Raw genomic sequence first — 21,943 nt, forward strand, 5'->3', positions numbered from 1 at the left:
TAAATATTCTTTCAACTCGATAGGCAATTTATTACCGTACTTCAGAAAAACGTTCCTGTTTCGAACCCGTACAGGTTGGAATTTTTTAACAATAAATTTTCCATTTTTTTTTCTTGAGTATGATGGCGTCACAAAGAGGAGTCAGAATGATGATGTCAGAAAAAGTTAGAAAATTAACATAAACGACAACATATATAACATTGTATTTTAAAGACACAATAATAAAATATAATTTTTGTTCTTCCACTTCTTATTGATTTCATCATCTCCGTCCGTCGGTTGGTAATAAATATGGCTATCTTATCCTGGCTTTGTCCACAACCGCCCTAAATAATTCTGTCGGTGAACAATTAAACCATCTTTTTAAATTCGATTCCGATTTTCTTTTTCCAGTATTTCCTCTTCTGCCGACTATTTTACCGCGTAAGAAGAGTTGAAATATTTCTCAAAATTTCTACTTACCCATAGTATTCAATATAATATTACGTACCCATAATATTCAAGCTTCCTTTGACGAATATTACTGAGTAGCTCTGACTCCTTAAACATCATTAGTAACACCTCAGCGTTAACAAAATGGTCCCGAAACGAAATTCTCAGCATGCCTCGATATATGTACAACTCCAGAGCTTATATTGTCCTCTCCAGCGTGCAAGTGAGGACCCAGCTCTCCAGATCGTATAGTAGCGTTTACCGTATATAGCAACGTGCGAGCCACATACGCAATTTTAAGGTTAAATCCTTGTAGATTTTTCATACTCGAAAAACTTTCTTAACTTTTTCAATTTTCGAAAGTATTATGATGGACTGATTTGTCTCCACTTGTAGCCAAGTACCAATATATTGAAATTTAGTAACTCTTTCGATGACCACAACATTCACTTTAATTTTATCGATTATTGAAAAAGATTACAACAAAAAAAAACACAGCTTATCCTTACAAAAAATGTTTGGTATCACAAATAAAAATTTTAAATAAATTAAATAAACATACTGTATGTTCCTGATGTTAATTTCCAGACCGTTTCACGGTTTTTATAGCACCGTCATCTCCAACTGCTCTTTAAAAATGACTTCCGAGTACATATTAATGAATGCCGGGAACAGGATGCCGCTTTGTCGCACATCCTTCTTGATAGATCAATAGATTTATCAGATCTAATAGATCAACAGAACTTGATAGAATCTTCTCCGATTCAACTCCTTTATAACGAATAACTGCCATTTGATTCCATTAGAGGCTATATACGAAATTTTTTATACGAGAACTGATACCAATGTCTTACAAGACCTTCATCAAATCTTCGTGTTCCTCTTATAGTGGATAAAGCGGGTAAAAAGGTTGAGATTTACATGGCTGCGTCTTTTCGCTACCACAATGATGGAGCATAAGGTTTCACAGCAACCGTAACATATTTCAAACCAAACTGTTGGGAACCGGAGCTTTCTTTACACATTATCACACACTCTTTTGATGAATTATTTTAAGGAAAAAGTTTAACATATACGACGTTAAACTAATGGTTCTGTAGTCGCCACACTTTATTGCAATATTATTTATCCTTCAGCGAGTTGAAAAATTGGGCTGAAACACAATCGATAATTGATCGTCCTTCAATTGTTTTAATAATTTGCTATGCATTTATCAAGCCTAAACAGTTAACGTCTGCATATTCTTAATTATGTATATCATTTGTTTTATCTTATTTTCCTCTTAACAAGCATCATTTTGACAAGCAGAATTGATATTATTAAGCGTACAGAACAGTGAAGGCCTTGCACCATCAAATAGTTCTTTAATGTACTCTTTCTATCCTTAGTGTACCTGTCTTTCAATTTACCTGGTTCCACTTTAAAATTCAAACCGTGAACTCTTTCACTTTCTTATAGACACTGAAAGAGTCGTGTTCAGACTACAGCTTTCCAATTTTTGACACTTTACCTTCAGCCATTCATCACTGGCTTCACGGATCTTTCTGCAAATAGTTCTATTCCGTCTCGTGTACGCATCTCTATACTCTTTTCTTAATCTCATATCATTTATAAGTTCTAGTATTTCAGTAGTCATCCATCATTACTTTTACAACGCTGCACAGTGCCTAATACCTAATTCAGAATTCTTACTTCCATTTTTACCAAACTGCAATTCCGCCATTACTTTTTTCATTTTTGCTTTTTTTACAGCGGCTTGCGAATATCGATTCGTTGTAGTGACGGTCATTTGTCTACCCGTTGAAAACGCAGTTTTAACGTAATAACAACCGCGTTGTAATTACAATTCACATCAGCACCAGGGCGTGTCTGTACATCTTTCTTGAATTGTTTTTAAAGAAGGACAAAATAATTCTGATTACTAGATGTCCATATACAAAATCTTCTGTCTGGTAATTGGAAAAAGATATTAGCCATAAACATATTTTCCTCTGTGCAGAACTGAACCGGTCTGTCTCTTCGGTCGTTCCTTTCGCAAATCTATCAACAATTTGCTCATGCTAATCTCTATCGAGGTCTCCTCAACTATTCTCCTTTTAGGCAATCCAAATATAAAGCGTAAATTTACCTTAGAAACATCTAAATCATTGAAACATCTATTTCCAATAACCCAACGACGGGTAAAAAACAAGCGTTTTGTAATGTATGTAAGTATTGTAGATTCACTAATAAATATTGTTTATTATTTCTTCGTTTTTATTTTATTTGCTTATTTTATTGTATAATATGTTTTTTCACACTGCCTACTGATGATGGTTGTTTAACAATCGAAATGCCATCTAGTTTTTGATTTTTAATAAAATTGTTTAGCATAATCTCTTTTCTAGTTTATTTGAATAAGAATATATGTAATAATGAAAAAAAAAAAACATAATTACTTCCAATATTAAATCATAATAAAAAACAAAATTTTGATTAATTATTTTGCGCCAGTGCTGTTAATCTGCAACCCTCGCAAAAGAGACTTAATATCTTGTCTTATAAGCAAGATTTAACAAGTTACACCATGTATTTATATATACGTTACAGTATTTTTACTCTCCTCGGTAGTTATTTAATAACTGTATCATTTTTTTACTCAGATTATCAAAACTAATATTCTATATTATTTTTAATTTCCCCGTACGGGTAAAATGTTAGAATAATCCAACAGCTTTGTCCTGCTTATTGTAACGGCGAATAAACGGATCCGCACAAAAGGTTTATTTTCTAACACTATCTTCTGCGCAGTCACTAACATAAACTCAGCAACTGGCCATGCACATTATTTACGATAAATATGTACACAATAAAAAAAGCAAACATTTTTTGAAAAAAAATTCTTCAGAAATGATTGGAATTATGTATACTACAACAAAAGTAAGACCATGCTGATTTTTTATTTATATTATTAAGCTTAAAATTCTCAGAAAATAGATAAGAATAGTAATGTACAACGGTGTGTGTGTGTTTGCGCGCGCGCGTATAAATAAAGTAAATTTAAAAGTTAATCACGTTTGGTTATGATCTGCTCTGAATGTATACATAAAGTAGACTACAATAGTATGATAAAAGTCAATATAAAGTCAAACAGGGTACTAAAAAGTCGTCTTCCTTTGTTTTATTCAATAAAAAGAAACGTTTAAAAAATGAATAAGCAACAAAGAAGACACGATGAATAAGCCTATAGTCATTTAAAAGAAATCAATATAAGTTGTTATTACCAATGTGAGAGTACAACTTAGAAGTTTACAATTGAGAAGTTTAAATTAAATCAGGAATACTACTTTTTTTTTAAAACGAATATCACGACGTAAAATTACATGTAACCAATAGAATAATTGCAATAATTCTTTTAGTTTCGATAAATGTTATAATCTACTTATTGGAGGTATAAAATACATAATTTTATAAGTTAGACCTAAAAAACAATGTTTAACAAGTTTGAACTCTATCAAAAATAAGTTTGATAATTTTGCCTCATAAAACTTAAAATTTAAAAGAAGTATTAAAATTTTCTTTCGTTGTGTATATATATATATATATATATATATATATATATATATATATAAATTAATTTAGTTTACGAATATTAGTAAATTTAAAATAAAATATGAGTAAGTTTCGATAACACTGAATTAAATTTAGTCATTAAAATGTTTTACCGCTTAACTAAATTGATTATCATTTAGATACGAATAATAAATAAAAATAAAATAGAATTAAATTAATAAAACAGATTTCAATGCACCCATTAAAAAAAACCGTGTTGGCAAATGGAATTACTACTACCGGCTTGCTAGGCCTGACAATAATGCAGATGTAGTACAGTGCAAATGTAAATTTACCGGTAAATATGTAGTCTGGAACAGACTCAGGTCGACCAATCCTGAGAAGTTTGGTTAATTGAAATCCAGCTGCCAAATAACACCGGTATCCATAGCCTAGCATTCAAATGCATATAAAAGCAATTGCCTTTACAAGGACTCAAACCTAGTAGTCTCAACTTTTAAAATCAGCTGATTTTGCGATGAAGAGTTTAATCGCTAAAATTATAATAATAAAATGACCGCAATTTAATTATCATTTAAATTTCAACATTTAAAATAGGCGCCAAATTAAAATCAGCACAACCCAATAGAACGTAAACAACCGAACCCAATAAAAATATAACACAAAGATAACTGAAGAATCAAAGAAACTAATTCAGAAATGCGTTAAAGGAAGAAGAATGAACATTTTAGAAATTCCAGAAATCTTTAAATCAAAAATTTGATGTGCATTCAGGATTATAATAATTTTTTATTCAAAAATTCTGATGTGGCTACCACATGACTTCCTTGTACGCCTTTTAAATTACATATACACATTTTAAATAAAAAGTAAATTTTAAATAAAAAGTACATCAAATTTTATTTCATTAATAACTTCTGATATTTTTTCATATTTTTTTGTTGTTATTATTGAATTACTATTAATTTAAATCAAAATTTACACAATTAGAGGTTAATAATTGTTAATAAATCAATATATTTAAATTAAAAAAAGTTAAAAAAAGGAGTTGAAGTCTGATTCGAACCGATGTGCCTTCCTCTTGTAAGATCCAAACATTTCATTAATTAAAATTTTATTAGGCTATAACTTTGGAAGCAATGGAAATAAGTACTACTTATGATATATCGTAGAAATCTCTCAATAAGGGCTTATTACTGCAGTTAAGAAAAAGTCCAAAATCCAAAATTTGGATTTTGGGCTTTTTTGGACAATTTTGGACAATTTTGGTTCAGTTGAGTCCATTCTAAAGGGGAGGATCACAACTAGATGTTATAACAGTCCTAAATCCAAAATTTCAAATCTTACGGCTAATCGTTTTTGAGTTATGTGAGATACAGTACGTACAGAATTAACGCCGAAACAAGTCAAAATGGATATTTCCGTTGAAATCTGAAAAGGTAAATTTTTCGAGATCACAATACTTTCTTTATTTCATACAAGGAAAGAAAAACTAACAATAAAACAATCATAAATGAATAGATCAACAATCAAGCGGATGTCATTTTTAAGAACTTCAGTTTACTGGAAACAGGAAATAGATAAATAAAATTAAAAGATAAGTATAACCATTACCAAATAAACAAGAAGATATCAGATAAAGTATAACGTCAAATATAGCGAGGGGCGTTGACTAAAAGCTATATAAAGATTAACAGAAATATAAAGTCAGTACAAGAAGTTTTGACAACGGAGTGGTTCAGAAACGTGTCAACAAGTGATAACAAATTAAGCAAGAGTAAACAGTACTAAACATAGAAATTTAAATCAGCAATTAATAATTTACTCTCCCTTGAAAAACGTCGATCTGATGAAAAACTGAATAGTAAATTATAACTATTATTATTAATTTATTTTTTTATTTCATTTTTAATGTTATGTAACTTTGTTGAATTTTTATTTAACATTTTTAATTTCCCGGCTATAGTAAACTATTTTCCAGCTGTATCATCATAAGTCTAAAAGGAAAATAAATCAATAAGCTGAAATTTTCGCACCGGGGTTATTGCATATGTTGACGTTTTAAGAATTCCATAGTTCAAAACCACAAAAACGTTATAGAATTTCCGGAGATATATGTATACGTACGTGTATTTTGATTATTATCTCCGAATTGGGTAGAGAATTGAGCTTTAGTAAGATGAAAGTATTACTAAGTTACAGAAACTTTTAAAGTTTTTAAGCAATCGATTTTCTGATTGCAGGGTATTCATCATCATTTATAAACAGTTTTTGCCTCATTTCTTGAAAACACATACAGCAAATTATTCATATTTGGCACAAACATTTGACTCTACATACAGTGTTCTACTCAGTAGTATATACCAAATGCATTTTTTACTAAATCACATGTATTAGTGTGAGATGGGTAAAATAATGTGGAAGATAATGGTACGACTGGAGCTGGAGCGGGGAGGACTGTTTATTGCCAGCAAATTTGAGTATTGCCAGTCTTTATTGAGTTGGCTTTTTACAAGATTGTGTAGTCGTGGGCTGTTGTTTGTTAAAATGCGGATAAGTGTTGGAGAACTTGCAATCGTAATGGAAAATTATTTAGAGACGATTTCATGATGTGTGCTGGCAGAAGTTCACTAGGAAGCACTAGTGAAAAGAGTTATTCAAAAATTATTAAAAAAATTTTTCGTAAAACAGCATTAGACCAGAAACCTGCCCTACACAGATTGGGCCAATCAGAAACGTGAATGGGCAGATCAGAAACATGCCCGACACAGATTGGGATTTATTTTTGATTGGTTTACTTTAAATATTTTTAGGATATATTTATTTTTTAATGTTAACGACGCATGTCGTATAGAATATTAAAGTGTATTAATTGTACACAATTATTAGATCTCCTCACAAATTTTTGCGGAGGCTAAGCCGGGAAAACAACACTAAATTCAGCCCACACTGCAATGAGGAGAATGCTAAAATGTTACCTGTATGAAATGCAATTTCACTGAGCTAACTAATGCTGATTATTCTAAAAGGATTCATTACATTGTAAATGGTTCAACTTCATTAGAGGCAACATTGGCATTTTATATGAAGACTTCTTCCCAACTGAATTGTGGTTGCACCTTGGTGGGTATGTTAATAGTCAGAACAACCGAAGCTGGAGTAGTATAACCCACGATTTTATTTGAATCTCCCCTATACCAACAACAAAACAGATGTAAGTTGTGCGGTTTGAAAACGACGAATAATTGGATTCTTGTTTTTTGCAAAAACTGTAGAGTCTACCAAGAAATTATTCAACAGTTCTTAGCCTTACTGCAATAGGATGAGCGTGAAGGCTGGTTGCAACAGGAAAGTGCCACTTGCCACACAGCTATGCTATAGGATTTTTTCGGTAGAAGAATTATTTCTAAAGTATCGATTCCCTATCCGAATAGTCTAGAATTCATTCTTTAAGGTTACTTAAAAGAAATTGTTTACAGGAACAATCCATACACCCTGCAGAAATTGAAGGCATTACCAATGCCTTCCAGGAAATAGTCTGGGTACAGCTAACAAGACAACCAGGAACATGGTCAAACATGTTGAAAAGCGCATAGAAGTGGATGGACATCATTTTCAACACCTTTTGTAGATTATTATGTGTGCCAACAAACTATTATTTATAAACTAAACTAAAAGATGGGGCCTCTTTTAAGTTGAACCGTCAGTATATATATTTTTTTTTTTTTTTTTGAGGGAGTAAAACGTCGTACGTTATCATCGCCCTGATTTTTTTTTTTTGAAAAAAAAAATAAATAAAACTAATTAAAACTACTACGTAAAAGTAAAACTTAAAATTAATAATAAAAAAAAAAAAATAAAAAAATAAAAGCAAAACAATTTAAGAAAGTCCGAGATGGGTGTAAAAGGCCCATTCTCGGATAACAAAAGCACGAAAATGATATAAAAAGCTTAATAAAATTTGCTGGATCAACCGATTTTGACGAAATTTGACACAAAAACTCATGTATATATATATATATATATATGGCAATTTGTTAGTAAATGTTGGGGTCAATATCCCAGCTGGTTTGGTAGATAGTTTATTTGGGGTCACATTTCTCAAACTTTTGTAAACATAACTCCACTTTACATTAAACTCATTCACGCATGTTTATCTTTTCATTTATAAAAAAATTTTCCCTCAAATTCACCCCTTTTCCAAAAATCAAAAATTTGTTTTTTTTTATTGCATATTTTTTAACCGATTTTATTTTTATGTCCTCCTGAATATAGTAAAAATGGAAGTAGCTAAAAAAAAAAAGAATAAAATAATAATTTGGGGAGGGGGCAATTGTAGGGATGAGAAAGCCGATAAAAGTTTATTAAAATTGTTGATATGTGAACTTTTTAAAATCTTTTTTGGTTTTTTCAAACATCATTGTTTTTACTTCCTTGTACGAAGTAAAGGAACTGTTGTGATCGCGAAAAATGTTGGTTTTCAGATTTCAACGGAAATATTCATTTTGACCATCCCTGAATCCATTTTCACTAGTTTCGGCGTGACGTCTGTACGTACTTATGTACGTATGCGTCACATAACTTATAAACGATTAACTGCAGGATGTTGAAATTTTTGATTTACGACTATTTTAACATCTAATTGTGTACCTCTTCTTTTGATTGCAATCGACTGGACCAAAAGCGTCCAAAAAAGCCCAAAATAAAAAAAAAATTGGGTTTTTAACTTTTTCTTAACTGTAGTAATAAGTCTTCATTGAGAGCTTTTCAACAATAAATCATACGTGGTACTTATTTTCATTTCTTCTAGATTTATAGACAAATGAAAGTTTAATTAATGAAATATTTGGATCTTACAAGGTGAAGGAACATCGGTCTAATTCGGCTTCATCTCCTTTTTTTTATATACTCGTATATAAATATATTGTTATTAGTAATTTAATAATTATTACCTCTGATTGTAAAAATATTTTTACAATAAATAAAATAATTTAGTAATGACAATAAAGAAAAAAAAAATGAAAAAATATCAGAAATTATTAATGAAATAAAATTTTTAGACTTCACATTTAAAAAAAATGTGAATATAATTTAATAGGCGTACAAGGAAGTCATGTGGTGTCCACATCAGATTTTTATTATATTCTAGCAGACCCGACAATGCTTATGGCAATGGTATTACTAGATTTGAGTATATATATAGATTAAATGAATACAATTGAAAGTTTGATAAAACATTAAAAAATTAACACTACGGAACTTCACAAAAATTAACCTTTCCCTTTTATCCTTTCTCCCTTTTCCCCATTTTCATTATTCCCATATCCAATTTCCCTCATTTCCTGTTTGCCTTTCCCCATTTTCCCTTATCTTTCCTACCCCCATTTCTTTTTACTTGTTTCCCCTTTTCCTTCATATTTCCCCCTTTCCCTTTCGCCGCTTTCCATTTCCTTTTTCCGTTTTTTATCTTTTCCCGTTTTCCTTTTTTTTCTTTTTTCCTTTTTCGATTTTTCCCTTTCCTTCTTTTCCCCACACGTAAATCGGTCCAGTAGTTTTTTAGTTTATAGCAGATACACATATTGGAAACATTGAAACCGTAAAATATTTAGTGTAGCGTGTTGCTTTTATTTCAACAGGTAGCGCCGTTTTTAGAAAAAAGCATCTTTTTACCTGTCACAGATGTGATATCTTACGATATATAAATAGAAGGTATATAAAAACACGCGCGTATTTGAATGCAACGTTGTGTCAAAATTTCAAAGCAATAGGTGAAGAATTTTCGGAGATATAAAATTTTGAACAAACATTTACATTTTTATTTACATATATAATATCGAGTGCTTACCAATATATTATTCGTTTCCCTCAAGCGCTTTGGGCTATTCTCCCACCTTTAGGAAGGATTATAATTTTTGATTGAAGTATTTAAATGTATAAAACTGACATATTTAAATTATATATATATAATTTAATTTAATTTTAATTTAATTTATATATATATATATATATATATATAAAACAATTGATCGTAATTTTGTAAAAGTTAAAGCCTTAAGTCAAAGTAAATACATCCGAATTGTAATAGTATCGCAACTCATATGCTAGCACTAAGTTTATTATTAACCATAGCAAGTGCGATACTATTGCAATACGGACGTACTTACTTTGACTTATGACTTATGACTAACTTTTACAGAATGACGATCAATTGTTATGTATATAATTTAAATATGTGAGTTTTATATATTTCTATATTTCAATAATAAATTTTAATCCCTCGTAAAAATGGAAGAATAGCCGAAAGCTCTTGAAGGAAACAAATAATATATTGGTAAGCAGTATATATTGTATATAATGTATTTTACTCGTTAGTAAAATACAAGACAAATCTAACAAGACACCGTTGTGTCTTGTTAGAAAAACTTAATCATTAATTTTTCACTACATAGGCATAATTAACCGATGCCAGGAAAGTATAAACATTTTTTTGCCGACTTTTTCTTCAATTTTTCCCTTCAAAAACAGTTCAAATTACCATTTTTGAGAATGAGAACAGTATTACCATCAAAATTACAAAAAAAATAATCAGAATATAAATTACTATCAATGAGAATAATATTTGACTTGCACTATATCTTTTGCTTTGTGGCAATGCTTCTATCTCTTTAGGAGTATCTAGTAACTACACGGCTCATCAAATCTTTCACCTATATATCAGCACCGAACTACAGGGTAAGCAATATAAAACCGAACGCTTAATGAAACCCCTACCCAACAATACTTATGAAAGACTCTCACACAACTAGCGCGATTAGTGGATGTGTATGTTACTACTGATTGTTACTGCCGTTTGTCAGGTGGTTACATATCAGTGCAGTATACGTTTAGTTGCAATGAGGTATTATGAGTGAAGTTGTGTTTGTGTAAAACGCCTTATTCAATCTAGGAGACGATAGCTATAGTTGAGACCTATATTCGTTCTGGATCGTTTGAAGAATCATGTCAACTATTCGTAGGAAAATTTCCAAATGTCCGAATCCCAGCGAAGAGTAGCACACACGATTTAGTTAAAAAATGGCTTACAACAGGTTCGATTTCAAATGCAAAACGAAATAGGGAACCTTCCGTTAGGACTTCACAGGCCCTTACCGAAATTGAAAGCAGAATTACTCCCCGTCCAAAAAAGTCATTACACAAGTTATACCATCAATCTGGTGTTAAATACACACCTTGTAAAATTTTCCACGAATTAAAATTGAAACCATACCGCGTTACAACTGTGCAATAACTGAAGGAGACAGACAAACCGAAACGACTTAATTATTGCAACTGGCTTCTCGAAAAGATTGATGGAGGAAAGATATAACCGATGTCATATTTCACGTCAGACGAGGCACGGTTTCATTTATCCGGCCGTGTTAATTCGCAGAACACCAGGTATTGGATGGCGAGAAATCCTCACGAGATATTCGAGCTTCCACTTTACGATGAGATAATTGATGTTTGGTGTGCTACTTCCGATAATCCTATAGTGGGACCGATACTTTTTGAGCGGACTGTCAATATATATGTTTACCTCACAATTTTTGAAGAATTCTATGCGGAATTAACTGATATTGAAAAAGAATACAGCTTTTTCCAACAAGACGAAGCAACGTATCGCATATAAAACGTTTCACTGAATCGTGTTCATGCAGCTTTCACAAATGAACAAGCTGTCAGCAGAAGACGGTGGCTTCCCCGTTCCCCAGAGTTGTCTACTTGCGATTTTTTCCCTTTTTTGGGGGGGCTACTTAAATGCATCTAATTCCCCAATGCTGATGAACTGAAAATGAACATTCAACGAGAATCAACGCAATTAACAGCAACGTTTTGCGTCAGACGACTGACGCAACTGACGTCAGACGACTGAGTGGAGCACCAAAGTGAATCGATGTCCAGGATGTTCATTTTAAACATCTTTTGTAACAATAAGGTAAATAAATGCAACATATAAATTACGTTTTAGGGTTTTCATATTTAATTTATCCGTATCATTCGTAAAATCTCAGTCCAACATAATCTACCGATTCTGCAGCAATTACGTTGTAGGTTTGGTTTTATGTTGCTCACTGTGCATCTCCTGATGAACGCACAACAGATATCGTTAGTAGATTCAATTCAGACATAAATTTATGGGGAAACAAGGAGACAGAGTTTATATATATATATATATATATATATATATACATGTATATGACTATTTCTATTTTAGTCTTTGTGTACACACAGCGTAACATGGGTTTAGCTGTGTCACGTATACTTATGTTCCATAGTGTCCAAGTTGCCTGGAATTTTATTTCTCGTCGATTATATTGGTAAGTGGTTCACTAAAAGGACTGTTGGAGGTGAATCAAGTAAAAAAAAAAGAAAACAATTATTATTATCTTTATTGTCATGGTGCTTGACAAAAGCTGTGTTCCGGTATAGCTGTAATGTAATCTAAAAATCTTTTCGTGTTCTAAATGTGACTTCTCTGTTTCTAACGACGGTAACTTTGTTTTTTGCACCTGGTATAAAGGTTATTATCAGTAAGGTTTAATTTAAATTCCTCAACTTATGCTATGTTAAAAAAAAAGCAACAATGGAAATGTAATAATTGTCAATCAGCTGTCTATGATACTGGCTTACTATATACTGATTTATTTATTTTATTTTTCTTATGTGCACGTTCCAATCTGTTAAACTAGTGAAGAATAACCAACTACCCAAACCCAATGAAATAAAGATGATATATATGATATGGAAATCAGGTGTAATCTTGTACGGAATCAGCCAACCATTCCCGAGACGTGCGGTTAAATGATCCAAATCACCAAAGTATGATCTGCGACAGAGTGGAAACAACAATCCGTGCCTTGCGAGGTCTCTTTGCGGGACAAGGAATTCCACGTGTGTCGAAGAGCCAACTTATCACCTCGGTGATAACGTCGTCTCTGTTGTAGGCCGCCTCGGTATGGACCGATGCGGTTAATGTCAAGCGCAACAGAAGCAAATTAATTTGCACTAATAGGAAGTCGCTACTGGGCGTAGTTTCGGAGTACCGAACTTTATCGTACGATGCACTGTGTGTGCTTTCTTCGGTGCCCACGATTGAATTGCAGATCAAAGGACGAAATCTAAGGGCGTCCGGTGTAGCCAAAGATGAGACCAATTCTATAATACGGGTACAACGGAAGTTGGCATGGGCGGGTTCAGCAGTGGCCGCATGGTCCAGAAGAATTATTCCGGACCTGGATGCTTGGCTAGATCGCTTTCATGGCAAATTAGATTACCGGACAACGAAACTCATGTCAGGACATGGTGCGTTTGAACAATACCTGCATAGGTTTGGCAGGAGAGAGTCACCCATCTCCTGTTATTGCGACGCGGTTGACGATGCCGAACACACTATTTTAGTGTGCAGGCGATGGGAGGAACATTGTATAAATGCAGGACTGATACATACCCAACCGGAGGAGCTCTCGGAGTGGCTCTTGGCTATGTCCGGGAACCGGCATAATTTTGTAATATTCGCAAGAGCATCCTCAGAATAAAAGAAGATGATGCAAGACGACTGGGATACTGAGGGTTTTAGTTTATAGCAGGGCAGAACGGACAGCCCCGTTCCTGAGGGCACACATGCCCTGGTGTGTGGGCTCCCGAGATAAAGCGGGGACTCCTGGGGTCTGGTAGGTGTGGATTAATGAAAAGACCAAAATCCGCCGGCGGTGTGGGTTCCCAGACACACTTCGGCGGCTACGGCTCCTGCGCCATCGGTTTGAGGCTGGCAAAAGGAAAGATCGAGACCCGGTCTCCGGCGGGGGACTGGGAACGGCATAGCCGGGCCTGGTTTTTCCGTCGGAGATTAGAGGCAGGCAATTAAAAGATCCGCAACCGGGGGGGCTGACTTGGTGTGCCGGGTTGATAACTGGTGAATGGGGAGGCTTTCTTAGAGTCGCAAGGACACGTCCCCGAGGCGAGTATACTTAATTTAATGTCCGGCTCGGGGATGTAGGGATAAAACATCACCAAAATATACAGTTATCCACTGCCTAGTATTGAAATCCGTATAAATCAACCAACGTTTACAAGAATTTGAACCTCAGAACCTTCGAATTTGAAAATCAACCGTTAAACAACTCATTTTCGACGACGAGTTAACCACTAGACCAGCCCGGCAGCTACATACTGATGTACGCAAATATTTACAAATTTTAAGTAACAAAATCGACAGTCTTATTAATATGAAGGATAGTGTATAAAATCTTGATAAAATTTAAGAATTTCCGTCACTAAAGTACGATAAAATCTCTAAGCAACTGTTACTATTTATGAATGAAAATTTGGGATTTAAAAAGAATAAGAAAGTTCTGCTAGACGGCGATTGAAACAAATCTTTTTATGTGATGAGATAAATAACTTGGAGTAATATAGTCAACGAGTGAATAGAAATTCATGGTTTATAATCAGTTGATAATGAAAATATTAATCAAACGTTGAGTCTTGTAGCAAACTCTATCGGTGTTGATTACGAACAGGACATTATTCATGTTGCTCGTCGTATTCCTTGAAATAAAACACCTCCTAAATTTTTGGCACAGTTTCATTCAAAAATTAAAAGAGACGAATGGCTAAATTCTTCCAGGAACTTCAAAAAATTCAACTTATTAACATTTTAAAAATTTCATTCAACTTTTTTTACTTTTAAACTATACAATATATAATTATTTTCTAACTTGAATAAATAAAATATTTATCTTCTCATTTCCGTAAATTTTATTTTTAATAAACAACAATAAATACTACAAATGGATAATATATAAGCAAAGCCTTTTCATTGTAAATTATAAACTATATTTTTAAAAGGCAGTATACAACGACGAAAGGAAAAAATTATATAAGTAATGTTTTAAGAAAATCTAATCGAAATACAAGAAATATATATTTATGAACAGTGAGAGAACCAAGTAGCTCTGAATAATAATAATAATAATAAATACAACTAAATAAAAAAAATTCAATAGAAAAGAAGTAAGATAAGAATTTTAATTAACTCAGTTGCTTTTCGACAAACATAAAATAAAAATAAATTTATGATAATATTGCTTCAGGGGACATTATTCTACAACAGAAAATTAAAATTGATTAGAAAAAATGCAAACAAGGAACGTAATCTCCTTGCTAATATAAAAATTCAATTTAAAAATAAATAAAAAAAAGGAATGAAATAAAATAAAAAAAGTAGAGGAATTAAAGTTAAATAAATGTTAAACTAATAGCAAATATATTAATTCAAGATTATAATAATTTTTGTTTAAAAATTCTGATGTGGATAATACATGACTTCCTTGAACGCTTATTAAATTACATTTACATAGTTTTTTAAAACGAATTTACATATTTTATTAAAAACTTCTGATATTTTTTCATATTTTTAAAAATATTTTATAGTTATTATTGAATTGTTATTTATTGCTAAATTTTTTACAATCATAGGTTAATAATTATTAATAAATCAATATATTTAAATTAAAAAAAAAAAAATTAAAAAAAGGTGATGAACTCTGATTCGAACCGATGTGCCTTACCCTTATAAGATCCAAATATTTAATTAATTAAAGTTTCAATTGGATATAACTCTGGAACCAATGAAAATAAGTACCATTTAAGATACATCGTTGAAAAGCTCTCAATGAGGGCTTATTACTGCAGTTAAGAAAAAGACCAAAATCTAAATTGTTTTTGGATTTTGGGCTTTTTTGGGCATTTTTGGTCAAGTCGATTGTAATAAATAGGGAAGGTGCAGAACTAGATATTACAACAGTGCTAAATCCATAATTTCAACAGTCTACGGCTAATCGTTTTTGAGTTATGCGATATACGTACGTATCAGATGTACCTACGGTACCTACAGATGTACATCGTACTTATACCTTGTACTTCGTCAAGGTAGTAAAAAAAAATCGGTTCCAAATCTGAGTTGATGTTAAAATTCAGTAAAGTATGGTATCTCCCATAACGAGATACCATATCTTAAGCAAGAAATAATTAGTTATAAAGGATTCAGTGAGACAGAGTTGACGTGTTTCCAGTAATACTGAAGATCTCGCGTTCAATTCCCACTCAGGGTCTGAATATTTATAACCGGTCAAACCTAATGCAATCGCTAATGAACTTAGTTGATATTACTTAAAACTATGTTAGATAGTAAGATTTTTGAAGCATTACTAGAAGAAATTTGGCGGGTATCGAAAGTACGAATTTAATCGTAAGAAAAATAAATAATTTAAATTAAAAGAAGCATTTTTTTACGAAATAAATCACGACTAACATTGTCACATGTATATATTCCGATTTATGTACAGTGAAATCTTTAAAAACAGTCGAATCGTATATGCAACAACATATATGTAATAATTTACTAATAAACAATGCTTTTTGATGTACAAAAAGTAATAATAATTTCGACGCTTTTTTCTTATTATAATAAAACTTATAGTAATGTTCGTATACTACGAAGGGAGGAGATTCAAACTGCAGGTTATGCTACTAAAGAAACCGGTTTTCAAGTCGGTGCAGAAAGAACTGTGGCTGCGGTATTCCACAACTAACCGACTGAGATCATTTCAGTCTGTTACCGACTTCTGGTCCGTAACATTATCAAACAGAAAGGAATAATATTTGCCGCCGCTGATATGTCGGGACAATCCTTACGAGGTACGTCTTCACCACCGTCCGCCGTACTCGTCTTGATTTCATGATCAGTTAATCTGGACATCTAATATGTAATATATACATAAATAGATAATATATAATGTTAATGTACATAATATTTTAATAAACTTTAAAGTGTTGTGTAAAACAATAGTGTTTATTTTTTTTATTAATAAATCTTCCTATTTAAAAAAAAAAATACAAACAAAAAACCATACATGATAGTACTAAATACAAAGTTTTAAGCCCACCTACACTTCTTCTACGGAACGAGACGCTGTTGTTTACATCTACGTTAAAATTTACCAAAGTAAGTTACCATTAAAATTCTAATAAAATCATAGTATAATAATTTTAATAGCTGTGTAATAAATTTATTTAATTTAATCGTATTCAATCTTCGTAAATCAATCATCTAATACGACGATCTACCGAAAAAAAATCATAAAAATTCTCTTTAAGGTTTTATAAATCCGAATCAGTAAAAAAATTTAAGGGAAAAATATTCATCCCTTAATAATGACAATCGTTTTTTTCTTTAATTAATAAACGTGCTTCGAAAATATCTTCATCATCAATTGTATGTATTATAAAAAAATATTAATTTGTTTTTTTTTTTTAAATTACACACAATTCTAAGTAAAACTTTTCAAAAATAAGTTATTAAATTCTAAAACTTTATTTTCTTGACTAATATCATTTTATAAATTTAACAAATATTTAATTAAAAATTCATGAAGAACTGATGATAGCCTCCAAAAATGCATTATTTAATATATAAGAAAGTTATATTATCATCAAGATAACAACACTTTCCTCAATTTTTTTTTTCTTAGGTGAATTAGTAATTTGGATAATACACTACCATTCAAAAAACACTGGTATTAATAATAAAATTCTAAGAAAAGATCTAAATATATATATATATCGAACGATTTTTTTATTACAAAATAAAAGAAAATATAGGGGCTTAAAACGGTTTTCGCTTTTTAAATTTATAGCCAACTAAATCTGATTTCCGGTTTATTCCTGTGAGTTATTGAATTTAAAAAAACAATTTACGATTTTATTCTTTCGTGAGTAAGCATTAAAAATACATATAGAAATATAAATACATATTTTTCAATAACATCACTCATTTTTGGCTAAATTATTATAATTTAGCCTAAAGTAATTTATATTAATTTTTAATTTTATATTCTTTATTATTGTGTATTTTTTATATTTAATAAAGTATGACTGAGTAATTACTTAAAAAAAAATCAACCAAAATCATTAAACCCTACCTGTTTTTTATAATAGATGCTTCGTAAATTATACAGAGGATAATGGAAAAACCTTTTTTATTACTTTATACCAATGAAAAGAAATTTATTATTTTTTTTTATTGGCTATTTATTTATTTATTGGTTTTTATTTGTTAATATTTTGTTTTTATCGACTACGAAGTGTTGGCAGAAATATTTTTTCTGTCAATAATATTTTTTAAAATTAAAAATTAATATAAATTACTTTAGGTTAAATTAAAATAATTTAGCCAAAATTTAGTGAGATTTTTGAAAAATATGTATTTATATATCTTTATATGTATTTTTAATGCTTACTCTGGAAAGAATAAAATCGTAAATTGTTTTTTAAAAGTCAATAGTTCACACGAATAAACTGGAAATCAGATTTAGTTGGATATAAATTTAAAAAGCGTACTTTTTACTTATATTTTGTAATAAAAAAATCGTTCGATAAATATATTTAGAACTTTAAGATTACTGTTTATTGATAACTATTATTATGAATTCTCGCTTATGGGAGTTCCTTAAGGATCCCTTATTCGTGTGCTTATTATCAAACGATTTACTTCTGGTTGCACTTGAGGAGGCGATTGCAAATGAAGTAGTTGTGGGAAAAAAAATTATTTAACACCTCTTTTGTTTATGTACTATATAAAAACACCATAATGACTTCAATAAACTTCAAGATATATATAATTTTGTAAACTTTTTGTCTTTTTTAAAAAGACAAATATAATGTTTTTGTTTAAATAACTTTAACAAAAAAAAAAAAAAAAAAAAAATTATTTTTAATTTCATTAAATTTGATGACATTTTATGGCAATATTTTAGAAATATTAGGACTTTGAAAAAAATCATTCTAACTTATCACATCCAAGTTTTTTTCTAATACATATAATAATAAAAATTGAAAACTATGATTTTCAATAGAAAAATTATATTATTATAAAAAATTAATATTTTTTTAATATGACTGTGTTAACTAAGAAAAAAAATCCTTGCCTAAAAAATAACTACTGACAATGTTACCAGAAAATTTTGGTTTTTAGAGAAGTAGTTCATAAATTTTAAAACTTAATTACATTTAATTATTGTTAAAATTTTACCGAAATAACATGAAATACTCTTAATATTGCCAAACAGTTGGTATTTATTTTTAATCAGAAATTATAAAATGAACAAAAAAAAAAAGTAAACTCTTTAATAATTATAGAAACTAAAACATATGTATATATAATAACGAAGACGTCTACTTTCATTAATTTTTAATAACACAAAAACAATTTTTTTTTTATATTCGTTTGTCATATATTATACCCATAATGTAATATAAAATAAAATTATATTTTAAAAATACTTTATTAGATTTATTACCATTATTTTTAGTATTTTAATAATATCTTACATAGCACAGTCCAGTTACGCAAATTCAGAAATTTATTAATTATAGCAAGAAAATGTTTTTTTTTTTAAATAACATATGGCAGTAACGACATACTTTAAGTAGATTAATTTTTGTAAATTTTTACTAAAAAATAAACATCAATTATTAAAAATTAATAATTGTGTTTCTCCCGTAATTATAAAATAAAACTACGTCACCTTCCTTGGAAGTAAATCCCTTGTACATTGTTTTGGGGTTGTTTATTAAATATTTAAAAGAAAAAGACAGCTTCAATTAAATTTTTAGGAATTAAATAAAAATGATTGATTGTTATCTACAATGTTTTTAGTTTTAATAATATTCGAAAAAATAAAAATAAGAATGTTTTACAGGCATATTTCCAAAGGATGTGTAAATCTCGGGATTTTAATAATTTTATTATTAATAAAAAAATATATATAGTACATATTAAATACAAATTAAATTAAACAGTTCTGAAATAGATGTTTATGATTGAAAAAGTAAACACACTTGGATTTTTTAGAATACCTCTTACATATTCATTATGGACATAATATAACAATTTTTTTTTTGATAAAAAAATAATAATTTTCAATCAAATAAATAATTGATTAAAATCTTGAATATAGATAAATTTTATTTTTATATTTTGTAAGAGAACGATGTACGAAAAATATTATTTTTGTATTTAAAAAAAAATAATGTATGGGAATCTCTCGAAGACTTTTCAAATTATAAAATCTGTTTAATACGATTTAACAAACATAAAACCTTTTTAGAACTAAAAATTTAATGCATAAAACGCTAAGGTAATTTAATAAATATATATTTAAATATACTTGTTTATACAGTATTTAATAAATACATTATTTATTTCGATGAATATATATTTAGATAATTACTTTTTTATTCAGTAATTAAAGATACGTGTATAAAATACTAATAGTAATATTAATAGCAATAATAATAATAATAATAATAATAAATTACACAAAAATATTGAATAACTATTCGGTTTACCACTAATTATATCATTTTTACGCAAAAGAAAAATCACGCTCTATAAAATTCATATAGTGGCTACATATACATAAAGCTAGAAGCTACATAAATGAAGCAAAATAAACTTTTTTCAACATTTTTCAATTCTTACTATAATTATTAATTATTCTCTCCAATCTCCGTGGCCGAGTGATAGCGTCTCGGCCATTCATCCGGTGGCCCCGGATTCATGGCATTTTTCATACGCTATAAATTTCCTTCGAGCTAATGACCATAACAGTTGATGCTCGCTATAAAAAAAGTTAGTTTCTTGATGTAAACGTATTTAAAACTCAGATAAATAATTATGCTTTTGTTGTTAAGGTTTTAATAAATTTATTTAACGTAATCTATGTTTACTTAATATATTTTCTTATTAAAAAAAAAACAAACACCACAAAATTATGGAACTTTCTACTTTTTAATAAATTAATATATATAATTAATTAATAATATACCGATCCATAGTATATATAATATTATTTTAAAGAGAAATTATGCGTATAGTTTTTATGCTTAATACATGTATATCAGAATTTAAAAAAAATTATAAGACCGACAACATAAATTTAATCTTAATTTAGAGGGAAAAAGGTAAAAATAATAAAAATACTTAAAAAAATATTTTTTTACTTTTTCCAGAATTTTTTAAAGGAAAATCTTGAGGTTGTTTTGTTAATTTCGTTTCATATTAATTAATTTTAATTAAAATACGGATAGCGCTACAAAGATACCATCCGCGTGGAAAATATATCTATCCGAAACAAAGCTGAAAATCACAACGATATAAATAACTAAAGAGATATAGAGAAACTAATTGAATATATACTACTGAGAATGAGCTAAGTTTCTTTGAAATGCGGGAAAAATATATAAGATAATTTATTTATGTCTTACGTTGTCTAAAAATAAAAACCAACTAATTATATAAATTTTTTGTTGTACGAAACTATTATGATGAGTTCCAGGTCGGTCAACATTTTTTTTTAATATTACAAAAATTATTTATGTTACTTTAAATAATAACTAGAACGCAGCGGAACTTCCTCTATAAAAAAAATAAATAAATAATTTGATAGTGAAAAAATTGTACATAAAAAATGTTCGTACGGTTTGGACGACCCTCCTTTTTTTGCGAATTCTCTTAAAAAAATATATTTAAAAAAAAGGAAAATTTTTTTATGATGTTCATTAATTAACTAGATAATAATTAATGGTAAAATATTTAAATAAATTATTAATAATGTTCGGATAAATAATATCCACATAAAAATTAAATTAACTAATTTATTTTTCTGAACAAAATATTCTTTTTCAACAAATAAAATATTTATTATGTACTATAAGTTATATACTATAACTATTTTTTAACACGGTCTAAATAATAAAAAATATAAATTCTAAATTATTATTAAAATTATAATTAGGGAAGAATAATAAATAAATATTATTGTAAATATAAATTTCTATTAAAACAAAACTAAATTAA

General features: G+C 29.5%; 2 protein-coding genes across 2 annotated transcripts in view; one reads left to right on the forward strand and one right to left on the reverse strand.

Annotated features, from left to right (window-relative positions):
- The window catches only part of LOC142331572 (calcium uptake protein 1 homolog, mitochondrial-like), a 622,753-nt gene that overhangs the window by 326,934 nt on the left and 273,876 nt on the right, over window positions 1–21,943 (reverse strand). The gene's annotated exons all lie outside the window — the stretch shown is intronic.
- The window catches only part of LOC142331571 (uncharacterized), a 393,077-nt gene continuing 387,724 nt past the window's right edge, over window positions 16,591–21,943 (forward strand). Inside the window, exon 1 of the mRNA XM_075377567.1 lies at window positions 16,591–17,029. The gene's annotated coding sequence lies outside the window, so the exon portion shown is untranslated. The remainder of the gene's footprint in view (window positions 17,030–21,943) is intronic.

Source organism: Lycorma delicatula, chromosome 10 (assembly GCF_047948215.1).
Source record: "Lycorma delicatula isolate Av1 chromosome 10, ASM4794821v1, whole genome shotgun sequence".
NCBI classification, from domain to species: domain Eukaryota; kingdom Metazoa; phylum Arthropoda; class Insecta; order Hemiptera; family Fulgoridae; genus Lycorma; species Lycorma delicatula.